At 50.7% G+C, this 11,818-nt stretch overlaps 1 long non-coding RNA gene across 1 annotated transcript; it reads left to right on the forward strand.

The window, feature by feature from the left end:
* Window positions 1-4,001: 4,001 nt before the first annotated feature.
* Window positions 4,002-8,986, forward strand: LOC147577618 (uncharacterized). Its single transcript, XR_015240455.1, has 2 exons — window positions 4,002-4,725; window positions 7,921-8,986. It is a non-coding gene; the product is annotated as an uncharacterized LOC147577618 (long non-coding RNA).
* The last annotated feature ends 2,832 nt before the right edge of the window (window positions 8,987-11,818 follow it).

Here is an 11,818-nt window from a genome sequence, read left to right on the forward strand (position 1 = left end):
TAATAAATAAATAAACCAATGGATGAAATACTTTTCCTAGGATTAAACAATTAAAAAATAAACTTGGCTTAAAATAAGGGCATTCATATATTTCTTAAATGAGGTGAAATTTATATAACATAGAACCAACCGTTTTAAAGAAGGGCATTAGTTTTAATCTACTCTAGTAACTGGCTGGCTATTGCTTGCATCTTAAATGTCAGGGTAACCACGATTTGGGGTAAAAAGTAGAATCAGAGGGGGAGAGGAGAAGAAAATGCCAAGAGGAGTTCAAGAAGAAGGAGAGAAGGTAGGACCGGGAGGAGAGAAGGCTGGAAAAGGAAGACACCCCCACATGGTTACTCCGTGGCTGTCCCTCTGCTCACAGCCCTGGGCTCCATGGGCTGCGGTGGGTCGAACCAGGGCCCGGATGCCCCCAGAGCCACCCAGACAACGTCGGCACCCCCAGCATCCATTACTTAAGTCAGTTTCTAATTGCATATAATCTAGGAACTAGTGGGGGGAAAATTGAACTAACAAACATTATTTATTTTTTTTCATTTGCCTTTGCTTTTTTTTTTTTTTTTTTTTTTTTTTTTTTTAGAGAGAGCGAGAGAGCACAAGTGGTAGAGAGAGAGAGAGTCTTAAGTAGGCTCCATACCCAGTCAGAGCCTGACGTGGGGCTCAACTCATGACCCTGAGATTATGACCTGAGCGGAAATCAAGAGTGGGAAGCTCGACCAACGGAGCCACCCAGGAGCCCCTCACTTTTTTTTTGAGAGAGAGAGAGAGAGAGAGGGCGAGCAAGCACCTTTGCATTTTCAAGCGGGAGGGTAAGATCTTGAAAGTCCCCAGTTTTGACTCGGGTCTAAGATTTCTTCTCTATTCGCTCAGGTTTGGAGCATTTCCCTAACTTGTGAGACTTGAGTCTATTTGGCCTGGATGGTTTCTAATCCTCCTCCCACATTGCCGGGCACCCCTCTCCCTCCTCCCTGCAGGCTTGCTGATTGATCTCTGCTTCAGCTACTGAGCATGAGTCTATGGCAGGGCCTGGGGACTAGGTTGAACTCCTTTTCCTGGTAATTCTACCACGCTATAAGCTTTTGTTCACACGAGCATGACGTGGGGTTTTCCAGGGGCTGCGTGATGTGTGACATCACAACAGTTGAAATGCAGAGGCAGACACGAGACTTCGGCTTCTGTTCAGCCAGACATTCAAGAGACTTGCACACATTTAAAATACTACCATCTCTGCAATTTTTTTCTTTCGGAAAATATAAATAAACAAATGTTTTTCATAAAAATAAGTTACGTACATTAACATGTAATGGGCTTAATATTTGAAAGGTTTCTCACTTCCTTAAAAAAAATTTTTTTTTTTTAAATTTTCTTTTTTTTTTTTTTTTTTTATTTTTTTTTTTTTTTTATTTTTTTTTTAAATTTTTTTTTTTTCAACGTTTATTTATTTTTGGGACAGAGAGAGACAGAGCATGAACGGGGGAGGGGCAGAGAGAGAGGGAGACACAGAATCGGAAACAGGCTCCAGGCTCCGAGCCATCAGCCCAGAGCCTGACGCGGGGCTCGAACTCCCGGACCGCGAGATCGTGACCTGGCTGAAGTCGGAAGCTTAACCGACTGCGCCACCCAGGCGCCCCCCCAAAAAAAATTTTTTTTAATGTTTATTCATTTTTGAGAGACAGAGCATGAGCGGGGGAGGAGCAGAGAGAGGGGGAGACGCAGAATCCGAAGCAGGCTCATGGCTCTCCGCTGTCAACACAGAACCAGACACAGGGTTCAAACCCATGAACTACAAGATCATGACCTGAGCCGAAGTCAGACGCTTAGCCGACTGAGCCACCCAGGCGCCCCCCAAATTTCTCCCTTCTAACGTGGTAAATACCGATGGTTGTCTCCCACCTAAACAAAAGCTCTTTGGAGTCCTGAAAGGGGTGTACGATCTGGAAGCCTGAGGACGGCTGGCCAGTGTCCCTACACTTTCCTCCCCGACAGCTGCTCAGCCTGGTGGAAAGAGAAAGAGAAGATTATGGAAGGGGCCCTGGGTACTCAGCCTCTGCTCTGGTGAGGTCCTGAGTAGGTCTGCGCTGTGGGGCTGCGCCATCGTGGGTCTGCTCTTGGTGGGGGGGGGGGCGGGGGGGGTGGGCACTGAGCCTTTCCAGTGCTGGGCTTTGCAGACCACCTGCTCCAGACTCTCTCTGCAGGTCCTTCCAGGTCACCGGCCCCAGCAGCAGCCTGAGGCTGGCAGAACGTGGCATTTGCACTGAGAGAATTAATATATAAATGGACAATGGAGAGACTATATATATATATATATATATATATATAGTCTCTCTCTATATATATAGACATAAAACCTCGGGCTGCCTGGGTGGCTCAGTCAGCTGAGCGTCCGACTTCCACCCAGGTCACGATCTCGTGGTTTGTGGGTTCAAGCCCCGTGTTGGGCTCTGTACGGACAGCTCGGAGCCTGGAGCCTGCTTCGGATTCTGTGTCTCCCTCTCTCTCTCTGCCCCTCCCCTGCTCGCACTCTTTCTCAAAAATAAACAAGCATTGGGGCGCCTGGGTGGCGCAGTCGGTTAAGCGTCGGACTTCAGCCAGGTCACGATCTCGCGGTCCGTGAGTTCGAGCCCCGTGTCAGGCTCTGGGCTGATGGCTCGGAGCCTGGAGCCTGTTTCCGATTCTGTGTCTCCCTCTCTCTCTGCCCCTCCCCCGTTCATGCTCTGTCTCTCTCTATCCCAAAAATAAAAACGTTGAAAAAAAAATAAAACAAGCATTAAAAACAAACAAACAAACAAAAAAAAAACCCAAAAAACCAACATAAAACGTCTGCAGCAACCAGCCCCAAACAGTCAGGACTTGGTCAGTGACTCGCAGCTCCCCTAGATTTTGCCTCTGCTTCTAACTCAGCCAACCTGAGAAACCAATCCCAAAGGATGCCGCCCTTCTGGTTAGCTTCCCTGCCCCCACACCCTCTGACCATGGCCCACACGAAGCCTTCCCCCTGGTCCAGTATGAAGCTTTTCCACTCCCTGCTTTGCTTGCTTTTGAGTCTCTGCCAGAGCAAGTGTTACGGGCTGTGTCCCCCAGAAATTCGTATGTTGAAGTCCTGATCCTCCCTCTCTCAGAATGGGGCCTTATTTGGAAATAAGATCACCGCAGATGTAATTAGTTAAGATGAGGTCATACTGGGGTAGAGGGGGCCCCTAATCCAATATGACTGGTATCCTTATAAAAAGGGGACATTTGGACCCAGATGAGAACACTGTGTGAACACGAATACGGAGGCCTGGGTGAGGCATTCACCAGCCAAGGCACGTCAAAGTGTGCCCACAAGCCACCAGCCGCTAGGAGAGAGGCCTGGAACAGCTTCTCCCTGGCACCTTCAGAGGGAGCCTGGCTCTTCAGAGACCATGATCTCAGACTCCTGCCTTCCAGAACTCTGAACGCGTCAATTTGGGCTGTCGGAGGCACGTGTTTTGTGGTACGTTGTTACCAGAGACCTCGCAGGGAATGCAGCAGGTGACGGTGGCCGACTCCCTTGCTAGAGCAAGCTGCGGGTGAATGATGATCTTTGCCTGCTCTCACCGCCGGTCTTCGTCTATTTCCACAGCACCCACCGCCCTGCCGTGGGAGGGCCAGGCCTTCAGACGGAGTTAGCAGGACCCCGGGCGGCCAGGCTTTTTGTCAGAAGCCCAGAGACTAGGGGGCTGCAGGAAGCATTTTCTCAGGCTGGGGGTGTGGGGCTCTGACCTGGCCGGGTGATGCCCTGACAGGCTCCGGACTGATCTTCATGTGGGCCCCGGGGCTATTCTGCCGTCCCTTCTGCGGCTGGTGACCCAAGGACCTCCCATGAGGCGGTGGGGACCTGGGCCTGGCTCAGGGAGGTGGTGGGCAGACCGCTGAGCTGGCCTCTCCCCGACCCCCAGACCCCAGGTGCTCAGGAGGTGGCTGTGCCCCTGGATCGGTGCTGCCCTTGTATCCCTATGGCGTAAAGCGTTGGGGCTCATTCAAAGGTGTCTCTTGTCCGACTGAGCGCCGCTGCCTCCCGCAGGGGCTAACTGGAAACAAGTTATTTTGAGATCAGCACAGGCTGTGCAGATAACAGTAACAGTATTTTATTGCTGAAGTAGCGTGAGAAATGTTGGGGGGGGGGGGGGGACAAGAATGTAGATGAGTTTAAAAATAGAAGGCTGTAATTAGCCAAGCGTGGATTTGTTCTAGAAGGCATCGATTACTACGGCAACCACACATCCGGGATTTTCCAGGACAGCCTCCCTTCGGTAGGACCCGATTCTTTTCAGTGAGGGTGATCCGTTAAACGTCCAAATGCAATCGAATGTTATGGAGTTACACGACATTGCGCGTGAATTCACTCACTAAAGTCACATAAACACTTGATCGTGTCAGGACTTCTTGTCTTTTTTTGCTATGGAAATCTCGTCGCTGCGGCCGGCTGTGGTCTCTTCCGACCGGTTAAGAGCTGGTTCCGAGGCTAAGACTTCAGGTCGGTGTGTGTCCGAAGCGGGGAACCCCGAGAGACGGCGAAGGGGAGAGTAGTCTTCAACTTCTTGACCTTCTTGACCTGCAGACGTTGACATTTTTTTTTTTTTTACTGGCCGTGATTCCAAGGGATCGGCTCTCGAGTCTTTGCTGTATTCCACGGACGCAGCGCCCCATGCAGTGCCAGAGCGGTTCTGCAGGGGACACGCATGTGGCTCGTTGTGGCAGGTATATCGTGCTTACCCACGCAGGGACAGGCGTGTGCTGAATGGGGGGTGCGTGAAATCAGCCCTGCAGAGCCTGGAGCCCAGAGCTTGGGGCCAGAGAGACCAGAGCGCCTTGGGGGCACCGGCAGGCGAGGGTGGGGGTGGGTGGGCACGTGGGGTAAGAAGCCATCTTTCTGTTTCCGGCCTCCGTGGTTCTCCGAGGAGGGAAGGGTTGGGAGACAGATGGAGGCCAGCAGGAGCCCAGGGCCCTGGGGGGGTAGGGGGTGGGGGCTCGTGTTAGCACCAGAAACCTACATGTTGGAAACTTGCACCTTCATGGCTATTTGCATTTTTAAGGATTCCCCTAGTTTTCTGCAGCCTTTTATTAACATTCTTTTGCAAATATCAGCTAATTTTGGTGATACTCAGGAGATAAAAGGAAAGACACTTTGATCTAGGATTGGAATTTTGGTGGGTATAATGGAAATCTGAGTTTTATTTATTTATTTTTAATTTTTTATTTATTTTGAGAGAGCACAAGCAGGGGAGGGGCAGAGAGAGGGAGAGACAGAATCCCAAGCAGGCTCTGCACCATCAGCTCAGAGCCCGACTCGGGGCTTGAACTCATGAACTGTGAGATCATGACCTGAAGTGAGATTGAGGGTTGGATGCTTAACTGACTGCGCCAGCCAGGCGCCCCTGGAAATCTCAGTTAAAAAAAAAAACTCCATAACTCCAAGGGGAAGGCAGATCTTGGAGGGAGGAGCCTGGGACTCTGGGAAGGACGTAAGTTGAAAAACATGCCCCTCTCTACAAGCATCTCTCTAGACTTCTTCTCTGCTTAAACTTCAGGCGGGGTTTGCGCTTTAGTTTTTTTAAAATTTATTTTTATTTTTTTAATATTCATTTTTGAAAGACAGAGAGAGAGCGAGCGAGCACAGGCAGGGGTGGGACAGAGAGACAGGGGGACACAGAATCCGAAGCAGGCTCCAGGCTCTGAGCTGTCAGCACAGAGCCTGATGTGGGGCTCAAACCCACGAACCGTGAGATCATGACCTGAGTCGAATTCGGACGCTTAACTGACACCCAGGTGCCCCTGTGCTTTGGTTTTAACACGAAACTGTTCCGTGTTCTTTACAGCTGACTGTGGCAGCCTTGGGGGTGGCATCTCAAAAAACTTGCCCCCAACACTAGGTTTTGGTGGTAAAACAGATTTCGAGGCGTGTGGACCACCAGCATCCGGAGCTCCAGGGCATCCTGGGCATGGCAGAAGTCCAGCCTCCTCTTCAGACAAGATTGAATCTGAAGATCTGGGTCTTGCGACCTCAGGATCTGCATTTTCAATACGCACCTAATTGATCTTTAAGCACAGTGGACTTTAGGAGCCACTGCTGCTAACGCTCAGAAAGTCGACTTGAACTCTCAACCCAGTCTTACCTCCTCTGTCCCTAAAAAAGGGGAGGACCACTTCAGGGCTCCAATGCCACGTGCCCGAGTTCCTTCTGCTGAGTGGCGTGGGCATGTGCGTGCCTCTGTAAGGCTGACGCCCTGCCAAAAGATAGCCACAGGTGGACATGCCCTCAGTGAGGCTCAAAAGACGTGTACTATTTCCAAAGATAGCAACACCAAACCCGTGCTGATGACTGTGTGTCTATATGAGTGTGGCTGCACAGCCTTATATAGTGAGCAGGGGCTGCAGGAGGGATCGGCAGGAGAACAGCGTGTTCAGTGAGCTCCTGAACGTGCCATGTTCTCAACGCCCTGATATGGAAGGTCACCATGTGTCTGCGTCTGTCTTTGGAGATCGCCCAGCCTAGTGTGGCAAACAGCTCATAAGTGCCTGTGGCGAGCAGAGTGGGGCAGCTGAGCCGTAGCTTTTGCAAATGGGAGCAAACATCTGGAATGGCTTTTTGTGGCAATGGGGCTGTCATCAGTGTTACTGACAGATGCGAAGGAGCCTCGTTTGGTTCTGGAGGATAGCTAACCCACGGGGCCACGATAGGTAAGTTGAGGCAGGTCCCAAGCAGCTAGCTGCCGTGCCCTCTGGCTCGAGTGTCATTTTCTCAGTCATTTCTTGGTTCAACCATCTGAAACAGCACACCCGCTTCCCTTGCCTGTCTTCAAAGCACTGAGCGCCTTCGGGCATTAATGCAGGTGTTCACCATCAAGTCCCTTCTGGAACGTGAGCCCCAGGGAGGCTCCCAGGCTGCGCCACTTGTCACAGGATTCCCAGTGCCTAGAGTGTTAGTGAATTCTCAGTAGATGGTATCTCACGGGAAGGGTCATGGGCTCAAGCTGGGACCTGCCCACCAGAGGTTACTGCTCTGAATGGGTCTGAGCCATGTCAGCGTCCCTGGCACGCCTAGCTGTACACGACAGTGTGCAAACCTGCCGCCGTGGGTTGTATGCTTCCTCTACACCTTGTCCTCGGGGCGGGTCCCGTCCACATGGAGCCTTCCGCTCGTCTCCAGTGTCCCCCAACACACGATTCTCGCTTCCTTCTTCTGGCTTTTGTCTTCTTGTGCCTGGATCCCCCAACTCCAGTTCTTCCAGGGCAGCTCGAGCAGTTCCTTCTGACCAACCCATCCCCATCTTCGCTGACTCCCAGCACTCGCTGGCCTTGGGGCCCTGCCACCGGGGTGGTGCTGCCTGGCTCTGGCTCTTCCAAGGTGGGAGGCAAGTGGGAGTGACGGACCCCCGAGTGCTGGGGCCTGAGCATCTTTTGAAGTCCCTCCTAATGCCTTGCGTGTGTTGGGGGGGGGGGCACACAGAAGGTGCGCGTGGAACCCTGTGGTTTTAAGTGTTCAGTCTCCCTCCTTATGGGGACTACAGACAGTTCGCTCACGTCTTCCTCTCTGAATCACTGCTACGTCAGGATCCCTTGTTGAATTTGTACAGTTTTTACCAAAGTTATCAGAGGCATGTAGTGGAAGGGTAACAGACTGGAGTCCCTCTCCCCGCGTGATCACACTTCCCGGGACATTCTTCCAACCCTTCTTGTTCTTCCTTCTGGGCGTTTCTTCCTGTGTTGGTTTCCCATGGCTGCTTTTAAACTTACCAAAAACTTAGTGGCTTAAAACAACACAGGTCTATCGTCTTACAGTTCTGGAGGTCAGAAGTCTGAAACGGGTGTCACCGGGCTAATGTCAAGGTGTTGGTGGGGATGGTTCCTTCCAGAAGTTCCAGGGGAGAATCTGTGTCTTTTTGCCTTTTCCAGCTTCTAGAGGCCACCCGTGTTCCTTGGCTCGTGCCCCTTCCTCCATCAGGCACGTCCCTTGGACCTCTGCTTCCGTGGCTCTTCTTCTCCGACCCTCCTGCCTCCCTCCCCTATCTTTCAAGGCCTCTTGTGAGTACACTGGGTTCGCTGGATGATCTGGGATCATCTCCCTGCCTCAAGGTCACGGACTTCATCATATCTGCAAAATCCCTTTTGTCATGTTAGGTTCCAGGGATTAGGACCTGGTCATCTTTGGAGACCATGAGTCTGCCAATCATACCTTCATATGAGCTTATACTGTTGTTTCCTCAGACCCCTCTTTTTTCACATGACCTGCTGATTTTTCTATTACGAGGGCAGAATTTCTATTTGCCCCACCTGTTCCTCCCCCACCCCCCGTCCACCCCTGCCATCTACTCTCAGTATTAAGACAGTGGAATAATTGTTTCCTGCAGAGCCAACTCATTTACTGAGATTTCATTCCCTCTCCTGGAGAACATTTTCTCCCTGGACTTCTAGTTGCCTTTATCTCTGTCCTGCAGTTTACTCCCTTGTTTCTCCGAGAGCCTTTCCTCCTCCAAGAGCCCCTGGACCTCAGCTCTTTCAGGGCCAGGCTGTGCTCTGGGCACCTCACAGCAAGGTGCTTGGGTTTCAAGGGGGAGAGAGAGAGGCAGAGATGGGGAAGGAAAGATACGGAGAGAGAGGAGAGGTGTGTGTGGGGCGCGGTGGAGAAAGGACAAACTCCAGAGCACTGAGGACACTGGCCGAGCCGCTAACTGCCTTTGTGGCCTGGCCCTGGGAGTGGGCAGTGCTGCTCCCGATGCACTCTAGACATCGAATTCTATTCACGAAGGCTCTGTGTTCCAAGGGGAGGCGGACAGAGACATCACCTCCTGAAGGGAGTACGGCAACATCCGGGAAGAACATGTGAGGACAGAAATACTACAGTCACCAATCTCGGAAAATGCTAATCTACGGTACAGCGTAACACAGTTGTGTCCCCAAAGAAGAAATTTGTTCTCTAATAGACTAGTGGTAGCTGAATAAAAAAAAATTACTTGTTTTACTCAATGCCACTTGCTTTTCACCGTATCCCCAGATGCAGCGTGTGCTTTCCTGTGTCCATGGACAACACCAGCACCAGCCTCCGGGAGCCCTTGTGTCTCGTGTTAGTCCCCTTCCTGCTGTCTTTATTTTATATGACCTTATCTCTTTTTCTTTGCTTAGTGTTAGAAAAACTGTTTTTAAAATAATCTTTTCCTTCGAAGGATACATCCAGAAATGGTTGCTCTTTCTAAATATCCTTGAGTATTTGTTTCCATCGTCTGAGAAAATATAAAGCACTCTTGACTTTTGTTTCACGAGAAGACTGATAATGGGTCAACGGCTATGCAGACTATAACCACTCCCCACGACCCCTGTGTGGATTTTGTTTCAAAATCCACGCCTTTGAAAATAAATAATTCTACACAACATCATAATTATAGTACAGTATGTAGCATGTGGACCAGTTGACCCAAATCAGCATCAAATACAAGCCTCAGATTATTTGGGCAAAAAGCAAACCTAATAAATTATGTGTTTTTTATTTATTTAAAACAATTTTAACGTTAATTTATTATTGCGAGACAGAGCATGAGCAGGGGAGGGGCAGAGAGAGGGGGAGACCCAGAATCTGAAGCAGGCTCCAGGCTCTGAGCTGTCAGCACAGAGCCTGATGTGGGGCTTGAACTCACAGACTGCAAGATTGTGACCTGAGCTGAAATCAGATGCTTAACCGACTGAGCCACCCAGACGCCCTGGTTTTTTTTGTTTTTTTCACAGTACCTACAATATTAAGTGCCATATGATGGCAAGCAGCAGCTGCATACAAGCCCCTCTGTGATTATGTATTTTGAGTGCCCCTGAGGTCACCAAAGGAGACCCTACTTCTTTGAGCCCTACAGATATAGGGGCTGCTCAGACATCTGTGACACCTGTCTTTTATCTCAGCTCCTGATCACAAAGGAAACTGCAGTTGGCGCTTGGGAAGCTTCAGCCTGATCAGTGGCCTGTATGACCCTCTGCCATGAAGGATATCCAAGTGTGCTTTGCATTCCCGGCCACCCTGTACAGTGGCGCATGTCACGCACTGAGCAACTTCAGGGACACCATTCTCATAGAGGTCGTCCTAGGTTTTTTCCGGCCGACAGCAATAACGTATCTTGAGGAAGGGATGCCTTTTCCTAATTCACGTAGAGGTGCACACTGCCTGGTAGAGAAAAGAACATTGTGACTGGAATCAAGTTTCCCCAGATTAATAACAATGTTTAATGCTTATGTCACCTTGGCGTTCTTAATCTTTTCTGTAGTGCCATACACAGTTGATTTATTGACTTGTTTTCCTTTTTCCTTTGACTTAATGGTCTTTCTCATTATTTTCTGAATATGGCTGTGCTTTGCTTCCTGGAACGGGAGAAAGAAACGGTTCCGATTTCTGCTGCTCAGAGGGAAGTTTGGTTAGCAGAGAGCCTTCGGATTCATATCCCCAGAGTGTGACCACAGGTGGCTGTGAACACTGAGTAAGTTCATCTGGTCTCAGAACCCCAGAGGGCAGAAGAGCACCCTTCTAAGGCTTGGAGAGTACTGAGTAGGGATTTGCACTTTCCGAAGGATTTGCACTAAGCGGAGAGATCCCGCTTAGATCTCTCTAGAGTCCCTCCTGGGGGGGGGGGCCCTTTTCCCTTGTGTTCTCTCTTCCCTCTTCCTAGGAACCCAGTGCTTTAATTTACCTCCCCTCTATCAGAAATTCAGGGCTTTAATACATCTCATCTGTCAATGAATCTAGACAGGATGATTCTTAATCTCAGAGAACCGCTAATGGTAACTTCAGGCATTTCCAGGGAATGGTTTTTTTTTTTTTTAATGTTTGTTTATTTTTTAGAGAGAGTGCGGGGTGGGGAGTGGCAGAGAGAGAGGGAGACCCAGAACTCGAAGCACGGGCTCCAGGCTCCATGGTGTCGGCACAGAGCCCGACTCCGGGCTCCAACTCGCAAACCGTGAGATCATGACCTGAGCCAAAGTCAGATGCTTAACTGACTGAGCTCCCCAGGCGCCCCTCCAGGGGATGTTTTAAATGGTAGTGGTAGTGGGCTCTGACTCACCTGCAAGTGGCTTAAGTAGTAGATTCGTTTGGCTCCACGAAGGTATCATGTTAGGCCTGAAACGAATGTTCATCTGATATGAATGAATATAAATGGGACAATTTTAATATCCCCTTAGGAGTTCCCTCGGAGAAGTGTATCTGAGGAAGCCCATTTTTTTGCACTCCGTGGCTACGAAGTGGCCCTTTCATAGCCAGGGCACTGTCACCACAGCTGGGGTCCACGGTCTGCCTCCTCCTTCCTCCAGGTCCACGCCAGCTTGGCACTGGGGAACCAGGTGCAGCACGGGAGGCTGGAAACACGGAAGGGGCTCTGGTGGGTACCGGTGACAGGCTGTCTTCTACCGGACATCTGAGGTTAGGCTCGGCGGCTGGCGCCTCGCGGACGCGGGATCAAGTGTGCAGCCGGTTCCCTGACCAGTGCATGGCGGCATCTGGCCAAACCTTTCCCCCCAGACCGCAGGGTCCTGAGGCTGCTCATTCAGAAGCTGCCGGAGGGTGGGGAGGGTTCCGGTCGGAGACGCTGAGATGCGAAGCCTGGCTTTGTGCAATGGACAAGTTCCTCAAACCTGTCTGCACCTCGGTTTCCTTGTCTCTAAAACGGGGAGGACAAAGCGCGCCCTGCAGGGTGGTTAAAGGATAGGTGAACCCTTCTGGGGAGACGCTTGAGCACCGTGGAACGCGCAAACACGAGCTGTGCTCATCACATCTCAGATGAGGTCGACCCCGTATTTCCTGCTGGAATGTTCTCTCGTG

This window comes from Puma concolor, chromosome C2 (genome assembly GCF_028749965.1).
Source record: "Puma concolor isolate L17-30 chromosome C2, mPumCon1.1.hap2, whole genome shotgun sequence".
Taxonomy (NCBI): Eukaryota; Metazoa; Chordata; class Mammalia; order Carnivora; family Felidae; genus Puma; species Puma concolor.